Source organism: Tamandua tetradactyla, chromosome 11 (genome assembly GCF_023851605.1).
Source record: "Tamandua tetradactyla isolate mTamTet1 chromosome 11, mTamTet1.pri, whole genome shotgun sequence".
NCBI classification, from domain to species: domain Eukaryota; kingdom Metazoa; phylum Chordata; class Mammalia; order Pilosa; family Myrmecophagidae; genus Tamandua; species Tamandua tetradactyla.
The window spans coordinates 33,905,835-33,929,682 of NC_135337.1; the positions used below are offsets into that span (position 1 = coordinate 33,905,835).

Below are 23,848 nucleotides of genomic sequence, written 5' to 3' on the forward strand. Positions count from 1 at the left end.
ATGATTCACGTACCCTAGTGAAGAAAGTGTATTCTGCTGCTGTTGAATGAATTGTTCTATATATGTCTGTTAGGTCTATTGGTTATTATATAGTATTATTCAAATTTCTATTTCCTTATTGATCTTCTGTTTAGATGTTCTATTCTTTCTTTTGCTTGGGCAGGTTCTGGGAACTGAACCTGGGTCTCCAGCATAGCAGGCGAGAATTCTATCAGTGAGCCATCATTGCCCACCTTCTATTCATTTTTTAATTTTATTTATTTATTTTTGTTTGTTTGTTTGTTTGTTTTTGCATAGACAGGAACTGGGAATCGAATCCGGGTCTCTGGCATAACAGGCAAGAACTCTGCCTGCTGAGCCTCTGTGACCTGCCCCCTCTATTCATTTTTGAAAGTCGTATATTGAAGTTTTCTACTATTGAAGTAAATCTTTCAATTTCTCCCTTCAAATCTGTCAGTATTTGTTTCTTATATTTTGGGGCTCTACTGTCAGGTGCATAAATATTCATAATTGTTAAGTCTTTTGTTTTTGAATTGACCCTTTTATCAGTATATAAGTGACTTTCTTCATCTCTCAACAATTTTCACTTAATGTCAATTTTATCAGATGTTAGTGTATCTACCCCAACTGTTTTTTATTTACTTTTTGCATGGTATATATTTTTTCCATCCTTTCACTTCTAACCTATCTGTGCCTTTTAATCTAAGATAAAAAATTACCTTTATAAGTCTCTTATAAACAGCTTATACTTAGGTCATGTTTTTTTTTCCATTCTGCCAATTTCTGCATTTTTACTGGAGAGTTCAAACTATTTACATTTAAAATACCTACTGATAATGCAGGACTTTCTTCTGTCATTTTGATATTTAATCTTCATAAATCTTATACATCTTTTGTCCCTCCAATTCTTTGATTCATGCCTATTTTCGTTTTTATTTGGCTTTTAGTACTGTATCATTTTGATTACCTTCCATTTCTTTTCTGTATATATTTTATTTGTGGATACTATGGTGTTTATATTAAACATCCTACATTTATAGCAATCATGTTCTTTTTTCTTTCTGCTTCTCTTCCTGAATCATTTCAATTGTCTTATCTTCAGTTTCACTAATTCCCTCTTCTGCCATTTCCAATCAACTGTTGAAACCCCTGTAGGGAATTTTTGGTTCCAATTATTATAGTCTTCACCTCCAGTAATTCTGTTTGGTTCCTGTTTTAGTTTCCTAGGCTCCTCTAAGCAAATACTATGAAATGGGTTGGATTAAACAGTGGGAATTGATTTGCTTATGGTTGGATTAAACAGTGGGAATTGGTTTGCTTATGGTTTTGAAGTTGGGAAAATGTCCAAATCCAGGCGTCATCACAGATAGGCTTTCTTCCCGGAGACTAGCTACCAGCAATCCTCAGGTCTTCCATCAGTGGTAAGGCACAGGGTGGAATCTGTTGGTCTCTCCCTTCTCTCCTGGGTTTCATTTATTTCAGCCTCTTGCTTCTGTGATTTTTTCTCTCTCTGAATTTCATCCTCTTATACAGGATTCCAATAATAGGATTAAGACCCATCCTGATGGAAGCGAGACATACCTTAACTAAAGTAACCTCATCAGAATTTTCTACTTACAATGGACTTACATGCACAGGAATGGATTATATTTAAGAGCATGTTTTTTTTTCTTCTTCTGGAAACACATACAACTTCACACCACCACGCTCCACCCTCTGGGCCCCTCAAAAGACAAATTCTTTCTATATGCAAAATAGATTCATTCCATTACAATAGCCTCAAAGCCTTAAATCATTTCAGAAACAATGTTTAGTACGAAGTCTCATCAAAATTAGTTATGGATGTGATCTGTCCTGGGTCATAATTCCCCTCTGTCTGTGGGCCTGTGAAACCTACAGAACAAGTTATCTGCTTCCAATATACAAAGGAGGGACAAGCATAGGATAAACATTTCCATACCAGAAGGAGAAATTGGAAGGGAAACCAGGGTTATGTGTCTCAGACAACTATGAAATCCTTCAGAGTATACTCCACTAGATTTCAAAGTCTGAGAGTTTTTTATGGAATAATGTTCTGTCTTCTGAGCCTGATGAAGTGGCAGCACCACTTCTAAGTGTTTTACACAGTGGCCATGTATTCTCTCTGAACACTGCAGTGAAGGCTCCACCCTCTCCAAGCATTGAGGTGGTAGTCAGGCTCTTTGCAAATGCCTGGACACAAGTTTTACACTCTCAGAAGACTAGGGTGGCAGCCAAACTCTCCACAATCCCTGAAGCACAAACTCTACCCTCAGAACATTGGAGTGGCAGCAACTTCCTGACAGTGAGGTAGGAGGCACATCCTCTCCATGCACTGAGGGAGACTCACCGTTTTCACCCACATGGGTGGGCCTGCTGTCTTGGTCAGAAAAGATGTCTCTGGTCCAGACCTCAATTTCCATGGTTTTGACCTTGAAGTGCTTTTTTTCCTTCAATCTGTTCCTTTTCTGTTGCTTTATTCTAGGCAGGCAGTGGTACCATTCATACAAATCTCACAAAAATATAAAAAATAAAAAACTCATTGGTTTTGCATATATAAACAGGTATTCAAACAATCAGACAAAAGAATTTCCCACATATCCTCCCAGGGTAACTGCATTTCCAATCCTAACTTCCACAGAAATTTCTGAATGTTTTTTTTTTTCTGTCAATCTTTCCCATGGAGCATGATTCTCTGGGGAATCACTTTTCAGAAGGTCAGAATTTTCTAAGCCATCAATTTTGGTTACTTTGTGCCCAGGAGTTCAGTTCTCATCTTATTCCTTCCCTCGCTCCCTCATTTCACTACAAGCTGCAATGAGAAACCAGGCTATACTTTTCACACTTAGCTTGGAAATTTCCTCGGTTAAATGTCCAGATTTACCAGTCTCAAATTCTGCCTTCTGTCCAACATCAGAACTCAATTTTTCCAAGTTCTCTGACACTTTAAAACAGGAGTTGCCTTTCCTACAGTTTTCAATAACACATTCACCATTTCTGTCTAAGGTCTCAATGGCCTTGGCACCCATATTTCTACCAACAGTTTCTACAAGGCAATCTAGCTAGGCCTTTTCTATCAAGAGCGTCATAATTCTTCCAGCCTCAAGCCATTACCCTATTCCAAACCCATTTCCATAATTTTGGTATTTGTAATAGCAACACCCCACTCCTGAACCAAAATCTATTTAGTTTCCCTAGATTGCTCAAAGCAAATCATGAAATTGTCCAGGTCAAGCAATGATAATTTATTTCCTCATGGTTCTGAGACTGGGAAAATGTCCAAATCAAGGCATCATCAAGGTGATGCTTTCTTTCTGAAAACCGGTTGCCAGCTATCCTTAGCTCCTCTGTAATGTGGCAAGGCACGTGGTGGTATCTTCTGGTTGCTCCCTCCTTTTCTGGGTTTTGTTTATTTCAGCTTCTTGCTTCCATGGCTTTCTCTGTGTGTGTCTTAGTTAGTAAGAGCTGCTGGAATGCAGTAAACCAGAAATGGAATGGCTTTTAAAAACGGGGTATTTATTAAGTTACAAGTTTATAGTTCTAAGGCTGTGAAAATGTCCAAATTAAGGCACAGCTATAAAAATGTTCAAATGAAAGCATCTAGGGAAAGTTACCTTGGTTCATGATGGCTGGTAAAGTTCAGGATTTCCCTCTCAGCTGCAAAGGCACATTGCAATGTCTGCTAGCTTTCTCTCCAGGCTTCTTTAATGGCTTCCTGGGGCTCTGTCCATTTTGTTGGCTCTGTCCGTCCTGGTGGCTGTAAAGCTTTTTCCGAAATGGTTCCCTCTTAAAGTGCTCTAGTAAGTAACCCCACCTTGAATGGGTGGAGGCACATCTCCATGGAAACGATCAGAAAGATACCACCCACAATATTGAATGAAGATTAAAGGACATGACTTTTCTGGGATACATAATGGCTTCAAACTGACACAGTGTCTGAATTTCTTTCTTTTATAAAGGACTCCAGAAATAAGATTAGGATGCATCCTAATCTTAACTGAAGTAACCTCATGAAAAGGAGCTACTCAGAAAGTGTTCACACCCTCAGAATGGATTAGATTTAAGAACATGCTTTTCTGGGGTACATACAGCTTCAAACCACCACAGTTCCTTTTAAAAATTTCTATCTCTTTATTGAGATTCACATATTGTTCAAGTAATTGTTTTCCTGATATCCTTCAGTGTATTCTCTGTTTCATTTCCTTTAACTAGTGAACTATAGAGGATCATTTTTTAAAAAACCTCTTCTAGTGTGTCCAATACTGGCATTCCTCATTGATGGCTTCTGAATTTTTATTTTATTTCTTTGGATAGGTCATAATATCTTCATTTGTCATGTAAACTTTTGTTGCACACTGCACATTTTAACATTTTGAACTGTTAACTTAGTTTTAGTCTCTGAGCTGTGTGTTCCTTAAGTTTGTATCCAGTTAGTGGTATGTCAGGGATTCCACTGGGTGCCAGGAGCTATCAAAAATAAATAAACCAATGCAAAAAAAGTACCTTTCACTATCTTTGCAAATCGATTCTTCCTTGACTGATACTTTCCTTCAGAGTTTACCCTCCTATTAAGTAGATCTTACCGAAGCAAAATTGAAGTGCAAGTTTTTCTGAGGCTAAATTTTCTTCTGCACTTGTGTTTGCTCATGGTCTTAGAAATTCTGCTGTTTACAGGAATTTGAATTTCTCCTCTGTTCTCTATGAAATAGACTTTTGCCCCCTCTTGGGAGGTCTATTGCATGTCCTAAAGCTGGTAATAAGCCTTTGCCCCAGGCTGCTTTGACTTAATTGTTTCTTACACTATGTAAGCTGTCCTCAAGCTGCTTCTGTCTGTGGGTTACGTTCTGGAGGGTGAGCCAGATACAAGCTACTTGTTTCAGCCTTTCAGGCTGTCACCTGACAGATTGGTACTCACAGAAGGCACTGCAGTATGTCCATAGGGTTTACTCTGCTCCCTCTGGAACAGAGCCGGAAGCCTACAATGGGAGCACAGGCTGGCTCTACAGAGACAGGGCACCAGCAATTTGTTCCACTATTTTTTTAAAAGTGTATGGTCTGGGAATTGAACCCAGTCTCCTGCATGGAAGGCAAGCGTTCTACCACTGGACCACCCATGCACCCTATTCCACCATTTTTAGAGCTGCATTTTCTTGATTCATTACTCACCTCATTACTTCAATCATTTAACTCCTTTCCAGGGCTCAGAGGAAGATGGTTCTGCCAGTTTTTTCTTGTTGTTTAAAGATTCTATGAGGAAACAGAACCCTGGAGCATCTTACACCACCATCTTGGACTATTAGCGAATTTTCAAATTATGTGAGCAGATGAGGTATAGCAGGCAGAGAAAAGAATTAAGTTCCCAGTTTCCATTTCTAATGAGGAAATGGAAAGTGAGGAAAAAAAATCAGTCTTGACACAGGTGGTGTCAAAATAACAGAGTTAAAGCAGAAGCCCAGATTTTGGCCCTCCCCATCAGTGGTCTTTCCACCAGATCCTGAAACCATCATCCGCTTTTTATAAACCCAGAGAACTTTATTTGCTAATATAGAAAACCTCCTGCTAAGCCCAACTCACTGTGTGGTTAACAAAGAAAACTCCTTCAAAATGGCTTTTTTCTTACTCAGTGTTCCTGGCATCAAGTATAGTTATTTATATGTTTTCCATTTGCTACTTGATTTATTTTAGAGACTGACACATTTACAAGCTGACATCTCACAATACAGACACTTTTTTTATTCCACAGAATTCAGTTGATGCTACTTAGATGATGCCATGCTGAGCAAAACCTAGTTAAAGGTTTCTCTTTGTGCTGCAATCCATCACTCTTTTTACATTTTTTTCTTCCAGAAGAGTGTAAACTGCCTCCTAATTTTGGCATCTGCTACCTGCCTTTCTGGCTGCTCCCTGTTGCTTCCTAATATCACTCTGTCAGGTAGACACTTGAGGATTTCTTAGCTAGCCAGGAATGTAGAAAATTTGAAATTATTTTATAGTAGTTTTTGAAAAAGCTCCAGTTGGTATAATTATGATGGATGAGTGATTAATAAGAAAGTTAGGTATTAAAATAGAAAATTCAACAGCTATTATCAGTTGTTTATTCATTCATTTATTCTATTATTTGAAAAATCATGATATCCTTACAATGCACCAAGAAAATTTAGGGGAAAAAAGTACCACTCAACTCAAGAATGTATCAGTGTAGAGAACAATTGCATGGCCATGTTTTGATAAAACTCTAGACTAAGTCACCTCACTTATACCCAACATCTCCATGCTCGCTGCTGTTTTTCTCCCATGTGTTTATCTGAAAGTACCCTACACAGGACCCCATTATTCTGGGCTTTTTATTTTTCTTTCTAGCTTCAAAATATAGCTGTTCTACATTCCATTCCTTTGGGATTTGTTATCTTCTTTGGGAATATTGACTTCTCTGGTTAATAGATGCACCCGGTGTGTTCATGCCCTATGCTTCTAGGTTACAGTGGTACCCAAATACGTAGGGGTGTTTATTAGGTCGGATCCTGGTTAAACTGTTTTACCAGAGACTGAAAGAATGAATGCTTAAAGAAAATAATAAATTTATTTCTCCCCTGTGTGAAAGTTTGAGCTGGTATCTGTTCTGGGGTCTGGGGTAACTTGCTTCATGAGGTTGTCCATACACCTAGATTCTTTCTCTTATTCTATACCATTGTCCTCTAGCATGTTGACCTCATCTGCCACCATCATGATACCAGTGTCTCATCCTATAGGGCATAGGAAAGAAACATGGATGGCAAGCAGTTTCCTGGAAAGGGCATAAACTTTAAGTTGTGAAAATCTTTTTTGCTCAAATAATATTAGTCAGAATTAATTTCAAGGCCATACTACTTTAAAGAAATGTGAAAAATGTAGTCCCTCGCTTGGCATTCATATACCTTGCTAAAACTCCAGAAGGGGGCTTCATCAATAAAAATAAAGGGAGATTGGCTATTGGGGAAAACTAGCTGCCTGTGTTAGTCAGAGCTTTCAGGGAAACAGAACCAACAGGAGACATCTGTGAGTATGAGATTTATACAGTGTTTCACACAACCATGGGGATATAAAAGTTCAAAATCTGTAGGGCAGGTCAAACGCTGGCAGCTCCAATGAAGGTGTGTTCCTTCATTGAATTTCCCAGGAGAGGATGGCTAGCTGAAGTGGAAGGACAGATTCTCTCTTCTGAATTCTCCTTAAAAGCCTTCAGATGATTAGATCAATTGCAACTCATTGCAAAAGGCACTCCCCTTAGCTGACTGTAGATGTGATCAGCCATAGATGCAATCAATGTGCTGATAATTTAAGCCCATGAAATGTCCTCACAGCAACTGACAGGTCAGTGTTTGCTTGACCAGACCTCTGGGCACCATCACCTGACCAAGAAGACACATGAACCTAACCATCACAGGCCACTCCTTGTCAACTTGGCAGCTTTACACATCACCTTAAACCATGCTTAATCTAAATAGAAAACAATAGCAAACATATATTTTTTTCACCTGACAGTATGTAACTGTACTGGATACAACTAGAAATGTACTAAATCTCTCCAGAATGGGGTACAAGTCCTGGGGTAGTATTCACTCTTAAACATGATATCCTATAGCATAAATACCATAACATGAGCAATACAACTTATATGATAAAGGAGATAAGTTAGAAAGGAAAATAAAGATATTTGCTTTATGCACAAGTACAAACATACTCATTACATACCAAGGAAGAACTATGCATGCCATTAAAGTTCTTGTATCTTTAACTGGTTATGTGGTCATAGTTTATATTTATCACCACTTTCTTCCACTAACCATTCCATGTTCCGTTTTGCCTCAGCAAGTAAAGAAGTGAGGTGCTGCTGAATTTGCAAATACCAAACATGTTGGACTGGCTTTTTAAATGGATAAGGGGGAGATCTGGAAGAATAATGAGCAGCTTGATAGAGAAGGCCTAAAATGCTTTGAAGAGACTGTTAGTAAAATATGGATGCTAAAGATGCTGCCAATGAGCCTTAGAAAGAAATGAGGAATGTGTTATTGCAAACTGGGTGGAAGGTGAGCTTTGCTTTAAAGTAGCACATAATCTGGCAAAATTAAGTACTGATGTTGGATAGAAGGCAGAATTTAAGGATGATGAACTTGGATGTTTAGCAGACAAGATTTCCAGACTAAATGTGGAAAATGCAGCCTGGCTTTTCCTTGCAAGTTAAGTAAAATGTAATAGGAAAAAGATAAGCCAAAAACTGAATTCTTGGGTACAAAGAAACCAGAAATTGCTGGTCTGGAAAGTTCTGGGCTTCTAGAAAGTGAGGCCCTAGAGAATAGAGCCCCAAGTGAAGATTAACCAAACGTGAAATCAGTCAGTCATTTCAGAAAAAGCTGGATATAGAGTTATCCAGGAAGGATTTATGGGAGATCCTATTAGCTGATGAGTGTGATCTGCATATACTGCATATACTGCACAGAAAACCAACAAGTTTCTTGCAAGACCTGTATAAACAGAACCACTGCCAGAGTGGACTAAAAGGGACAGAAAAGGAAAAATTGAAGGAACAGTGATCTCAAAGACAAAAAAACATGGATGCTAAGGTCTGAAGCCAAGAACTCTCAGGTCAGAAGAGCAGACCCACCCATCCACATGGAAACAGTGAATTTGCCTTGGAGGCAGAGGGCAGGTGGAAGAGTGTTGCCACTTTGGGTCTCAAAGGGGGTGGATCACATTCCTTGGGGACTGGGGAAAGCCTTGCTGCCACTCTGCTGTTTTGAGGGGGTTAAGCAGAGAGAAATGGCAGAGAGCCCAGGTGCTGCCCTGATGCTTGGAGAGGGTGGACCTGAGAAAAAGCTGCTCTCCCAAAAGTTTCCCAAGATTGCAACCCTCACTCTAGCATTTGGAGGGAACAGAGCGGCTGCATAAGCCCTTGGAAAGGGTGGGACTGTCCCTCTTCCAAGCCCAGAGGATGATAAATGACTCTCAGACTTTGAAATCTCATGGAGTTTGCCCTGCAGATATTTGCAACTGTTTGGGAATGGTGACCCCTGTTTTCCTTCAATTTCTTCCTATGGCAGTGGGGATATTTATCTAATGACTGTCCCTCCTTTATATATTGACAGCAGATAACTGTTCTGAGTTTTTACAGGTCCACAGTCAGAGGAGAATTTTACCCTAGAACAGACCATATCTGTAACTGACTTTGATGAGATTTTGTACTGTTTTTGATTTTGTATTATATTTGCATTGCTGCTGAAATAGTTCAAGGCTTTTGTGATATTGTGATGGAATGAATGTATTTTTTATATGGAAAGAACATGTCCTTTTGGGATCCAGAGAGTATAATGTGCTGGTTTGAAAATGTTATGTACCCCAGAAAAGCCATGTTCTTTACTTTATCTAATCTTGTAGGGGCAGATCAATGTTTTCGGTGGAATATTTTTTATTGAGTTGTTTCCGTGGAGATTTGACCCACCCAGTTGTGGGTGGGGCCTTTAGATTAGGTGGCTTCCATGGAGATGTGTTTCCACCCATTCAAGGTGGGTCTCAATACACTTACTGGGGTCGTTTAAGAGGGAACCATTTTGGAAAAAGCTTCAGAGCTGATACAGAGAGAAGCATTTGGAGATGCAGAAAGAAAATGCCCCTAGGGGGGCTGTTTGAAACCAGAAGCCAAAGGACCAGTATACACCAGCCATGCGCCTTCCAGCTGACAGAGGTGTTCTGATGCCATTGGCCATTCTTGAGTCATGGCATCTTTCTCTGGATGCCTCAGTTAGATATTTTTATGGCCTTAGAACTATAAACTTCTAACTTAATAAATTCTCTTTATAAAAGCCAACCCATTTCTGGAACATTGCATTCTGGCAGCATTTGCAAACCAAAACACTGTCTCAATGTATGTGTAGCATCTTTTTGTAAGGGAAAACCTATTTCAAATCTTAACTGTCTAAAGCAGAGAGAAACAATGATCCTATTTGTAATACAACTTACAAGCATAAGTTAAAAACTGATTTTGTTTCAGTTGGCCACTGAGACATTACTTCTATTCCTTTCTCCAGTCCTTTCTGAAGAATATGTGGTTGCTAAAATATCTATTCCAGCTGAAATTTGGCAAATGAACTTTTTATGTATTGCATTATTTATTTAAGGGCACCTGTAGTTTCTTACTATTACCTCTATAGTTCTTGAATTTATCCATATATGTGTACTTGGGTATCTCTGATTAGCCTTGTAGGAACTGCTTTTGTGCTAATGATGATTGCTTGCCACCCTGTTACAAATTCCATTTTGAACGAAAGTCTTCCTGTCTAATTTCCCATAAGTCAGTTTTACAAATAAGTAAATAAAAATGCCTACTATGTGTCTAGTACAGAGTGCTGAGAAGTTATAAAAAGATACAATCTCTGTTTTTCAGTGTCTCGCAGTGTAGGAGGTCAGACTGACAAAATCATACCAGGCTTTGAATACAGGGTAGGCTGTTGTAAGTGCTATGTTAGAAATACAAATGAAGTGCTTTAAGAGTACAGGAAGAGAAGAGAATTCTGAATGTGAGGGTCAGGAGAGATTTCATGGAGGTTGTGGGATTTAAGGTGGAAAAATGGCAAGTATCACATTTGATATATATGGGCAAAGGCTCTTCTCAGCAAGAAAGAACTTCCTTGCAGGTCTTAAGTAAATTGCTGTTGCTGGAACTTAGAGTGCAAAGGCTGGGAGAGGGAGGAGAGTACTATTATTGTGAAATAAAACTGAGAACATTGGTTTTGGAATGAAATTGTGGAGGTCTTTGCATATTAAAGTAAGACGCTAACCCTGGCTGATGGCAGGGTGTGGGATATCTTGGATTGCTGTATACTAGAGCATAGTGTTTATGTATGTGTGTGGGGAGGTGCTCCGTGAGATAAAGAGACTGGTAGAGAGGTGATTTTATCAGTCTCAGTGAATAGAATTAAGAGTCTAAGCTTGGATGGAAGAATTAAGAGCCCAAACTAAGACTAAGCACCGAAGTAGAAGTACTGATAACAATTGGCTTTGAAAGAGGGAGAGGGAGAGAGGTAGATGACTTAATTTTTAAGTCTTAACTATGGAGAAGATGATGCCATCAATTAAAATGAGAAACCCGAACCAATTTGTGGAGATAATTGGAGCTACTAATACTAACTATATCCCAGGCTTAATGTGCAAAGGTGATATTAAAATGCCTTGGGGTAAAAAGTGCTAACTAAAATGCAAGATGACTTTTTTAAAGAGGTTTTATTGAGATGAATTCACATGCCATACAATCCATCCAAAGCATACGATGAAGGTCTTCTAGTATATTCACAGAGTTGTGCATTCATCACCACAATCAATTCAAGAACATTTTCACCACTCCAAAAAAGAAGGAATCCCAGAAGCTAAGAAGAATCTGATAGTGGAGTGTGGGATATCCTGGACTGCTTTGTACTAGAGCAGAGTGTATATATATATGTGTGTGGGCTGCTCCCTGAGATAAAGGTGTAGTCAACAGTAACCTCTCAATCCCTCACTCCTTCTCTAGCCCTATATAACCACCAATCTATTTCTGTCAATGCAAACACTTTTTTTCCGATCAGCTTATTTATATTTACCTTCTATATTAGCGGAATCAAGCAGCATGTAATACTTTGTGACTGGTTTCTTTAACTTACATACAGTTCTGTTTTGTTTTCTTTTGCAATCAATGGAAGAATGTTCATATATTGCTGTTCAGTACAGTCCATACTTTGCTTTAGGTGCATTTTTACCCAAGATGGCATTTTAACCTACACATTCTAGTGGATTGTCTGGAATGCTCTCCGTGAAGACAGGGACCATGGCTGTTTCATTCTCCAGTGAATAGCCAGTGTCTAGTTGGAGGCCAGTAAATATGAGCACAAAAGGCTCTAAAAGGTCCTCACAGAAACATCTTGGACATTGTTTGACCCTGCATTTCATTTGGCAATGGATCCTTTTTGATGAAGATAGCCTATAAATATGTCACAGAGGATTCTCCAGAATACACTTTACACTTTGAGAAACACTGCTTTAGGATAATGTATGATTAAGGGTCAAATTAATAATATAAAACCCTAAAGAGAAAAGGGAATTGGGGTCTATGTCTGTCTCTCTGTTGCTTGGCTGTCTCTGTATCCATCTACAGAAGTAAAGGCAGTGAGATCTTGGGAAGGAGTGGGGTGTTCCTTGGTAAAGGCATGGCTACAAAAAGGAATGAACGGCTGACCTTTTCTCCCCTCACCTGATCACAGGTTTTAAAAAACTCACCATCAATTTAAAATGTGTCTTTAAAGCTCTAAATATGGCCCTAGGACTTACTCTTTAGACTTGCATTCATGGTGATGGTCACAAGCATGTCCCTGAGGCAATTTTGAGCACTTTAAAAGCTTTATTTAGTTTTCAAATGTATATCAGTGCTTCCAGCACCACAAAGGTCAAGAGAGACTCTCAGAATTTAAAAGAAGCACAAGAAAGGGATGGGGCCCAGGACCCTAATTATAGTTTCTATACAATATTCGTTCCAACATGGGGGGAAATTGTACCCATCTACACACGCATTCCAGGATTTATACTTTCTCTGCTCTATGGAACTTCTTTGAGGGATGGACAATAAGAAGTGAAAGAATGGCAATGCAGCAAAATCAGTGACAGTTATCCCTTTATAGGTAAGATTTTACAGAAGGAAAACAATAATTTTTCTCAATTGATTTCAGCATAGTTTTTTTAAAAAGTAATCCCTATTGAACAATCCCAAGATATTTTACCCATCTCTGTGTTATATATGTCAATCGGTATTATAACTGTAGGCTGTGCTTTACAGTGATCAAGACAGAAGTTGATGCCTTGGATGTTTCATGGTTACATGGAAATATGTTATGTTACTGCTTTATTTAATAACCAGTGGCTATGTTTGCGTCTTGTCAAAAAATTATCTCATATATGATTAAAGTGCTAGAAACCCAAGATTCATGGCCCTCTTGCTCAAAACGCTCACATGGCTCTTGTCTGATTAAAGGCACCTATCACTGAATGTATTTCATTTACAGTGTAATTCTTGGGTTACCAAGGTAACATCCAGGTTAATCAGCTGCACCACTCTTTGCCTAATTGAGGGAGAGCACTTCAGCTCCCACTTCAGTCCCTGAGAGATAACAATCTTTTTCTTTCATTTTTTTCAGTCTGACATTTGGAGGCTATTTCAGATGCTCTTGACTTCAGAACTATTTCCCTCTCTGTCTCTGGCACATGGTACTATGCCTTCATATCAGCTGTACTTGAATAACTGGGTTTTACAAAGGCCATTTCCTTATTTGTTATAGGTAAATAAGATCGCACTTATTATAGTAACTATAGTAACATGGTTGCACTCTGATTTTGTATATTAATATCAGCACGGCAGAATATGTTTCCTATTTCCTTTTCTTGATTTTCCGAATGAGTGACTGCTTGAGTGAATGTGATTGAGAAATCTTATTTGAAGTGGGAGTTATGGAGACTCAGCTGACCCTCTAAAAACTTTATGGGCAAAAGTCTCGCAATGCCAAGCTGTTAAATAAAATGTCCAAATGCCATTTTAATACATTCCCTTTCTCCTAACCCTATCCCCCTCTGAAAAAGTGCAAAAAATTATCCCATTAACCAGCTGCTGATTGTTAGTTACACTTTTTAGGAGTCAGATATTAATTATCCTGGACCAAAGTTAGAAATGAAAAGCTGAGGACAAATGCCCTTGAACTGTTGAAAACAGATATAGGTATAATGTGGCATACAGCATAGGTGACTATTGTCTGGCTTCATAGATCGTCTATGAGATCATATGAAAACAAGGCCCCTCAAAATTACTCTATATTAGCTAATGGTGCTGATACTCAATTGGGTGAGTTTTGGCCTTGAGTATAGAGAACTCTGAGTAAAAATTAAATGCAAAAACCTTAGATTTTCTGAGCATTCAAGTGTGTTTCTACATGAAATTCTTATCTTAAGATTGATTTTTGCACTCCTTGCTCTTTCTTTATTGTTAGATTTGGGGGAAATAATGGCTAACACCTTGATTTGGTTTGCTCTGTTACCATAAACTATTATTTATAAGCTTTTTAACACAACAAGTGAATTGTTAAATACCAGGCACCAAAATCACTCTTTGCCAAAACCCCTGAATTAAAGATTAAAAGCTTTTTCTTTTTGGCAAATATTTGAAAGAGTTTAAAGATGCTGGAAGAATTAATTTATTACACACCATTCTCTAAGATTTTTAGTTCCTCAAGAGTATAATGAAGCATCCCCTTTGTGTGAATTCTCTGACCACTATTTGCTACATGTGTAACCTAAGGTATCTAATCCCTTTGAGATTTATTTTTCCCTTCTACATAATGGGAATAAGAATACTTAATATTGCATAGTTGTTGTGAAGATTAAATGAGACATGGTATTCAAAGCACTGACACTGTGCTGGGAACATTGCAAGTGATAAATATAATATATTGGAAGGATGGTTAATGTAATGACTGGTTTGTAACTTTTTTTGTCCTACATCTGCTGTAAGCTCAAGGAATAGCTAAACATTTCATCTGATTTCATTTTCATTTTCTGTGGCCTATAAAAATTCTCAAAACTTATCATTTTAGATTTCATAATTCTTTTTTAAGAGCTCTCTCATCTGGACTTCATTTTACTTAATTGAAATTCACCTAAATTCAAATAGTTCGTATTTTGCAATTCTAAATTCCACTCAGGTTGCCAAACTCTCAGTAAAAATCACTGAATTCCATTAATGTGACTTCCATTTTAGATGCTGTAGGTACCTGTTTGTTGGGAAAGACCTAAAATTGTTAACTGACATAAAATAGTATTATTGTAGTGATGAGGTGGGATTGTTTCTCCATAGAGAAGTGCTAAAGAAAGACTAAATTAGTAATACCACCTTTACATAAAGTGGGTACTCAGTGACTATTATAGACTTATTTTAGAAATCCACGATCTAAAATTTTCCATACCACAATTGTACATACCATGAATATCTGAAAATAACAGAAATCTATAGTAAGATTCTTTTGTTTCCTAACATAGGTTGCTGAGAGAAGCATTAATGATGCATCTGTTTTGTTTTGTTTTGCCATGTAAAGCCGTGCTAGTTATTGAAGACAGTTATTTGGAAATTAGCAGATCTGGACATATCATTTTTTTTTTTTTTTTTAAAGGAAAGACAGAGAGAAGGAAGGAAGGATAGAAGGAAGGAAGGAAGAAAGGGAAACATTTTTAAACATTTTCTTGTTTTATTGTATTCTGTTTCTCCGTTTTTGTTACATGGGCTGGGGCCGGGAATCGAACCGAGGTCCTCCGGCATAGCAGGCAAGCACTTTGCCCGCTGAGCCACCGCGGCCCGCCCAGGACATATCATTTTTGACTGTGTATCATCATCGTTAATTCCTGGTGCCCCAGGTTGTGCAAAATGGGGAAGTTCACTATGAAGATAAATTGGACCAATACACACATTCTCTTGACTGATTCCAAGTGGTTTGCCCTCCTTCCTGACCCTTCAAGTTCTCAGATCCCAGACTTAGAAACACCCTAGAGATAGCTCCTTGAGCCAACCAAACTGGATAAAATTAGAGAGCTGAAAACTGATATCACTATCTTGTGTTCTATAGGAGGTTATATTTTTTTCATGCCAATGGTTAAACTATTAGTCCTTTGCTATAAATAATTTTCCAAATTTGTTCCTTACCTTTCAATTCTAGTTCTCTAGAGTAGGTTTGAATGCATACGTAGACAAATCATACACTTTTGATTTGTAGTTTCTTTCCCTGTTTTAGGATTAGAATGTCCTCTCTCTAAAACTTTGATATTTGATCTATTTCCTTCTAAAGTTTGATAGATTAATTTTTTTTTTGGCATGGGTAGGCTCGGGAAATCGAACTAATAGATTAATTTTTAAAAGTAATTGAGCACTTTCATTTACCTGGAATTTATTTGAGTACGTGGTCTAAGATAATGGCTAAACTGACTTCTTTTCGTAATGAGAAATATCACTATTTGAGTCAATATTCTTCATCATATATCACATATTTATGCAATATATTTCAGAGCCATCTATTCTGTTCACTTTACTTGTCAGTCAGTTAATGTGCTAGAACCATGCCAGTTTTACTTGGCATTAGTACTTGGATTAATTAGCATCCAGCAGGGCTACTATTCCAATAAGAATAAGGATCTTCTGTATCTTCAGTTACTGTATAGCTAAGTGTCTTAACTATAATTTTATTACTAACTTATGAAATGTTATCATATTAATCCATTTGGATTTAAACATATATGTAGGATCAAGAAGTATAATCAAAGTATATTCATCCAGTCAGTTTTAGATGGACTTTCTTACGTATTTTAAGGGCTGCTTTTGTTGGTTTGTTTCAAAACTTCTCAAAGCGATTTTCATACATATTATATGTCTATGGCATGAAACACAGTTTTAGAGAATTAGCCCTAGGAGCTATGTGTCATTAAATTTAGACAAAAAACAAAGTGGGGAAGAATAAATCATGGGAAAGGCTACCATTTTATATGCATGTACTAATAATCATTAATAAGTATAATAAGCATGCATGCTTGAGCAATAAAATTATTTTGACCTCCTTGCTCTGTCTACTCTCCTTGCTCTTATCCTCTTTTAAATATATGTTTATTATTTGTATACAAGTAAGGCAGTTTTAGATGATACTTTCAGTTACTCAAGAGAAAAGTTATATGTCTTTCTAATAGCCAAAATGCTTCCAACAATTATTATGAGATCTGGAATGTTGATCTCCTCTTTCCTGTAGCCTAAAAATATCTGAATTCTTGTTTGAGTTAATATTTCCCTTGTATGTTTATTGTGCAAAAATGTTGTAGGAGACATAAACAACCTATTTTATTCTAAAGAGCACAATGTATTCTAGATTGATTATTCTCTAGCTAGCCTTTAGCTATTTTCAAATAAGGACTTTTGGCCAGATGTAATCTATGCAACTTTTTCATGTTCTACGAATTAGCATTTAATCTCTGTTCAACTGAAATTTAGTTAGCAATGTTGACACCTCTGCATTTTAACACTGGGATTTCTTTGTGGGACACAATTCCTTTCAATCAACCTAATATCCCATCTTGGTCTCTAGGGGACAATAATTGCGTTTAGGCTAGTTTTAAATAGCGATAAGGACAGGGAACACAGATGGGCATTTCATTGATTAACGCTAACCCTGGCCTAAGGCCTCAGTGTCAGGCATTAGATTAGGACATTACGAAGAGAATGACAGAGTTTTGGTACTTTATTCCTCTCAATAACATTCTTTCACATATTAAGTTTATCCCCCCCTAGGTAGCTACTTTATCATGCAGAAGCCCTTAATCCACTGATGTGACTCTCTCTGCTCTCACTTTGATGCAGCCTCTGTTTACAAGAGTAAAGCAGCCTGTGTAAGACAAAGTACTCGTGACAAGGACAACTGAATAAGGCTTTTAGATGCACAGTGATCCGACCTAAAAACAAAACAAAACAAAACCCACATTGCACACACATACCCACGCAAACACAGACACAAACCCACAAAGAGACACACATGCACACACAAACTCCAACAAAACTGAAGCTTTTTTGAAATGAAGTCATGATGTTTGCATCCTGAAGACTCAGACATTAGGATTTCATCAAGAAGACCCTACATTACTGATTTCCTTGTTTGGCACTTTATCTTTTCTTCACCTTTGACCTTCCTTTCAGGCTCTCCTCAAGGCATCATAGGCGTAAGCTCTTGTGGTGTTCTTTTAGAAGTAGGATTGCTGCCATGCCCTCTGGTGAATTTAAGCAGCTGCTGGAGTCAGTGACAAGGTTGGATACAGATTTGGTATCCTGGCTGGGAAAGAGATTATGGGTCAGTCCCCAGTGCTGGGATACAAAAGATTCAAGCAGTTCAGGATTTTTTGGATATCCGAAAAAGATTTCATGAAATTTGTAAAGATCTAACAGTGCACTGCAGATTTCATGTGGTTTAAATAGCTTATACTAAGTTAAACTCTCGGTTAGTAAGTAAATGGTGTTTTCACAGCTATACCATTTTTCTAAGATTGAACGGTTCTAGAATGGGTTTAATTCTAATAAATTGCATGGTTACTGGATGAAACAGGTGGTCTTTTGCATTTTGATGCCTTAGCTGTTAAAGGGTGTCCTGACTTTTAGATTTACTAGTTTACTCTGGTAAATTTAGATGATTCTGCAATTCCTTTTTTATTCCTTAGAGTACCAGCAAGTGGCAAGGTTAGATACTACAGAAAGTCTGAATTTAATATAATATTTTATATATATATATAGGTAAGATGACAATATTTTTCCCATGAAAGGAACAAGCAATACATTAGAAGATTCTACTTTCTCCTTTGCCATCATTTCATCTCTCACTGAAGTTTCAAGGAAAAAAATCTTCCTTGGAATTTACCCAGGATTGAGAGGTTTTTATTTGTAAATTATCATATTCTTGTCCAAAATGTAAGTATGCAAAAAGATGTATTATAATTACATGCAAATTGTAAATTTCTGAAAATCTGAAATGCAATTTACCAGAATCTTAAGCATTTTAATGGGAGATAATTCTGCACATTCGTCATAGCTTTTCTCTTTATCAAACTCTTTCACCTATATCCTCCAAAAACTTTTCATAAGAACCCACAGGTTGATTGTTTGGCATTGTAAAACTATCCCTGTTTGTTATAGATAATAACAAATAAACAAAAATCAGGAAAGGCCAGTTTTTAAGACAGAACATTTGGTATAACCAGCATATGTCCCACCTTGAGACTGTTGGGGTGGACAAAGGGGCAAACCCTCTGACATTGACTTAGTGCTCTCACTGCAGTAAGGGCACACAGACCCATTTCTCACATCGCTGTTCCAAACCAGGCTCATTCATTGTCGCAGGAGTTAAGTAAGGAAAGTGGCATTTTTAGCTCTGGTAGTATGTTTTGGAGGCAAACAGTGCTAGTTCATACAATGCCTTTCCCAACTAATTGGACCCCTGCTAACTCATTTGTTTGAATAACTTCAACAAAAATTCATTGAGAGCACAGTAATTGCCAAACAGTACATACTAACCTAACTGCATGTGGATCACTAAATCATGAGCTTCATACGGAGAACGCTACCTCATCGGGGCTGGGATACTCCTCAGGTCATAGAATTACAAAGCTGCAAGAGATTTGAAGGATCCTCTTGTTTTGTGGCTCCCCAAATTCATCTCTCAGAACTTCTTTTATTATTTTATCTCTATGGTATACTTTGAAAGTTTTCACCCATGAGTCTACATAGGTCTATTTGAGCTTGATTTTTATTAGATTAAGAAATAATTACAAATAATTCAGGAGTTACTATTACTATTTTAGGGGAATTCCTGGAGGTTTTTGAGGCTCCAGTTTAGTGATCTGTGCATTTCACCTTGTTATATCAATGAAGAATCTGAGCTTACTTGACTTTTCTGTCCAAGATTATAGTTGGTTTGATGCAGAATAGAAATCCGGGTTCTGATCAAGTTGATCTAGTTAAGTCTAACCAAATTTTTTAGGGAGCAAGTGAAATCTGTGGCACTAGCTCTTCACCTCTAGAGTAGTGAAATTTGTCTGAAGGAAAATGTTTTTACATACAATTAATCTTTCCTTGTTAGGCAATGTTGTTAGGCAAATCTTAATGACTAAATTCTCATACCTACAATTACAGCAAACAGAAGCATTATGGGCTCCTTTCACAGGACTTTCATCAGTTATGAGGACTGACTTTTATGATATTCGTATGAGTTTGACCTGAGCCAACAAAAGCCTGGGAAATCGATTAGAGGAGAAAATTCAACCTTAAATCCTACCTTCCCGTGGGGACAGCCTATAGCCTCTGGGCAGGTAAGAGCTTGCATGTGGCTGATTTCTGACACATCTGAAATAAAATTAGGTGGATGCTGAAGCTCAATCCTTCAAAAAAAAAAGAGAAAAGTATCCCTTTGGTCCATTTAAGTTACCACCTAAGCTAGTGCTTTCATGCCATTTAAATCTTGAAGGAAAGCTAGATTATAATAAGGCAAAAATATGATATGAAAAAACAGGCAGTTGGCCTGAATTCCTAGTTTAGTTTTTTTTTTTTTTTAAATAATAAACTGCTCATCTCATGTTGGTGGTTTTGGTCTCTTACACTCTCTGAAAGTAAAGGAAAAGTTAGCTCAAGTTTTGCTCCCTCTGCCATTAACAGATGGCACGCAGATCTAAGCATAAGCTGTGGCTCCCGGGCCACAGGCATAGGGTGAGGGCCGCTCCCCTGTGGACACCCTCAAAAGGCCCTAAGCTTGAGTTGCACAAATGAAAAGGTCTAGTGCTGGTGTTAATTACGCAGAAACCACACAGAAAGTGCTGGCTGTTACTGAGTTGAGAGGTTGGGCATCTCTTCTTCTGCAGATAAAAGGCTTGATATGAAAACATTTTGCAAAGGACAATGGAGAGAAGATTAGCATAATCTTTTGCAGTATCCTCAGTAAGCTATCCATGAGTGAGTTGCTTTTTTCTCCTTCCTTTGGCTCTAATGTCTGGATTTAAGGAATGGTATTGTTAAGAATGGGCTTTGTCCTTGGAGCCTGACAGTTGTGTTTTTCCCGCCTTCATGTGATCCTCCCAGATTCTGGTCTCCTGCTCTTCAACTAAGTAGACAATGGAAGGAAAAATGAAGTGTTCGTTCATTGACAAAACCTCTCTGTGCTATGTTATTCTTAATCCAAACTCCTCAGGTTTCTTTTCTTTTCTTTTTTTTTTTAAACATCCCCTTATCCATGCCCACAGTTTGAATAAGGGATATTCCCTTTAATATGACTGAAGAAAATGAAGAGCAAGGAGCAGTAAACTTTGGAGCTTTAGGCGGCTTTACATAAAAATAAATTCAAATTATGTTGTTTTCTCTGTACTTCAGTCAGAACATTAAACTACCCTTCTTACATTTTATATCAAAACGTGGATAGCTGTTAAAATAGATATTCAGATGTATGTAACAAAAGGCCTTGAGTGTTGAGGTTTTTTCATGAGAAGAATTTAACCACTTGCACAGTATAAGCTTCATATGGTCCTCTCGGGGCTGGTCCAGTGGCTAATGCACTAACTTGTTGGCCACTTTGATCCTGGCTACCCTGTTTCAAGTCTTGCTATGACTGGTTAAGTTAGTGCTCTGTAACCCCGGGGATAACTCGAGGGTTCTGAAAGTGGTGAGGTATGGTCCCCAAGATCAAAATATAAAAGTAGGTCTGGGGTCAGAGAACTCGGCAGACCCCCGGAAGCTCTTCGCTTTTACAGCTGGAGACTGTCTCTTAAGTATTTAGAATTCATCATTAGAATTCTGACAAAGAAGTGCAGAATGGGATTGCTGCAGGGCAGGCTCTTTGAATTTTATTCTTGATAAATAAAATCCAACTTCTGGCTGCTGACAGGAGACAAGGCGAGTACAAGGAAAGCATTACAAAGCAGCTTATGTCTACTGATGGCAAGAAGGTTTAGAATGACTGAGTTTTGAATTTGGGTGGAAACCCCGGAGTTTGTTATACTGGTGGAGTCTGGGCAGTCCATGTGTATGGATATCTTAAAAGCCTGTTTCAGATAAGTGACTGACCCTTTTAAAGTTCTGCTGAGCCCAACTTTGACATGGCTTGCACTCTGGACCCGCAAGAGTGTACCGCCTAGGCCACATGGAAACTTGATATTTTACCCATCAGACGTAGTTAAGGTTTTCTTTCTGAATATGAATCACTTAATTAGATATGATTTTCTTCTATTGAAATAGCTTGTTCCTCTTTAGTCTGTGATTTAATCAAGATCAGTCATTTGACCCAGCCGGGATCAACTGGTCTTGGCTCAGCGGTCTGAGGGTATCATGTTGCCTCAGTGTGACACTGAAGGAGGAAAGGACTTTATGTGTCCCCTGAAAAGTATTTCATATGATAGGTGTCTGGAGCCAATGGCCAAACCAAACCATTCCACCATAAGATTTAGTGATTTTGTGATAGAGTAGAAAGAGCACTTGATATGGAGCTCTATATACCTGATAGATCCCAACTCTGCCTTAGCTGCTTGGTGATAAAGGGTAAGTCACTGAGCGTCTATGAGCATTTATTCCATTATCTGTGCAATGGTCATCTCAGTGGTAGTTCCACAGGTCTGCAGAAAGGGTTGAATATATCATGAATTTTAGAGTAATTTATAAGCTGTTGTAAATCTCTACTTTCGCGTAAGATATCATTATGATACTTTTAGAAAGACTTCCAATAAGCATTTATTCATTCAGGAAACATATATTGAGCACCAATTATTGTACAAAGATTGATAAGACACAGTTCCTGCCTCCAAGGAATCCACTATCTAGTGAGAGGCAGGCAAAAAAAAAAAAAAAAAAAACCCTGCAAAGGAGACTTTTATGAATTTAAGAAACTCAATCCCTTTCAAAATAGTTTCATACATTTTGGATCTTAGTGTCTATAGAATGTGTTAACTAGAGATTCTAAGTTCTTAGAAGGCAGTTGACAGGACCATGCAATTCACTTGTGATAGCAAAAATCCAATGCTTGGTACAGTTAAAAACTTAATACATGCTATTTTAAAATAACAAAATGAGTCCTTTTATAATTTCTTCCTGAAAATTCTTGGGGATGTTAAACTAATGATATATTGCTATGGACTGAAAAGTTGGATATTTCTGTCTTTTTCCTTTTATTTTGCATGAAACCTACTATGCATTAGCAGTATGGACAATTATCCGTGCTATGTTATTCTTCTTAAATACCTCTTCAGTGAATGGGAATGGAAAATTGCTGTATTATGCGAGGTGTGGATGACATCCTAATGGCATGGTATCTTCTAGAAATATTGAAATTGTTTGCTGAGATGGTTATTATCTCCTTATTTGTTTGCTTCTTTAGGTTACTCCATATGGCCAACCTAAAGTAGGACAACAGGCTGGGAAAGACTAATGTAAACAACTCATGCCAGTCAACGGCCAGCGGTGGCTGTTCACTTGGATCTTAGTAAACACTTTTCTTTGAGTGCCACCGTTAGAGCAGAGTCTGTTCCAACTGAGTCTTTGTTATTCAAATAATATAAAAATGTTTCTCTTTGTATTTCTGTTTGTTTTATTTCTATTCGTATTTTTGTTGCCTTGTGTCTAGGACACCATAGTCCATCAGATTTTATTGTTTATTTTTTCTAAAAATATTCTAATTTACCAGTACTATACGGATTACTGGTAATTAATACCAATGCTAAATAGTGCTCACTGCATGATGGTAAAGTCTAAAGTAGTGAAATTTTATTTTTTGATTTTTTTACCTGGTCTACTGCTTCTGAATTCCCTGGCTGGTTTTAAGAACCATTAAGCCATGATGGAGACCCCTAGAGTTATTCTGTGATACCAGGTCCCACCTCATGGACTCACTGCAGGACAAGTGAACAGCTGTTCTGAGGTCTAAATAGGATGGCAGGATGATGTTTTGTTGTGGGTTAAAGAAAAGGGAAAAGAAATAATGCTGCAAATGGGGGGAGTGGAGGGGCGGAGAGTACTTAAACACTTGTGAAGTATCTTCATAGACTTATTTTTTATTGAGATATGTTCACGTACCATACAATCCATCCAAAGTGTGCAATCAATGGTTTTAGTATGATCACAGAATTGTGCATTCATCACCATAATCCATTTTATAACATTTTCATTACTCCAAAAAGAAAAGCCACACACTCCTGAGCTGTCACCTACATAACCACTAATCTAATTCTGTCTCTATAA

The 23,848-nt window shown here is 37.8% G+C and overlaps 1 long non-coding RNA gene across 1 annotated transcript in view; it reads left to right on the forward strand.

The window, feature by feature from the left end:
• The window catches only part of LOC143649462 (uncharacterized), a 62,173-nt gene extending 39,037 nt beyond the window's left edge, over positions 1-23,136 (forward strand). Inside the window, exons 2-3 of the long non-coding RNA XR_013159009.1 lie at positions 19,800-19,944; positions 22,989-23,136. This is a non-coding gene — a long non-coding RNA (uncharacterized LOC143649462). The remainder of the gene's footprint in view (positions 1-19,799; positions 19,945-22,988) is intronic.
• Positions 23,137-23,848: the final 712 nt, after the last annotated feature.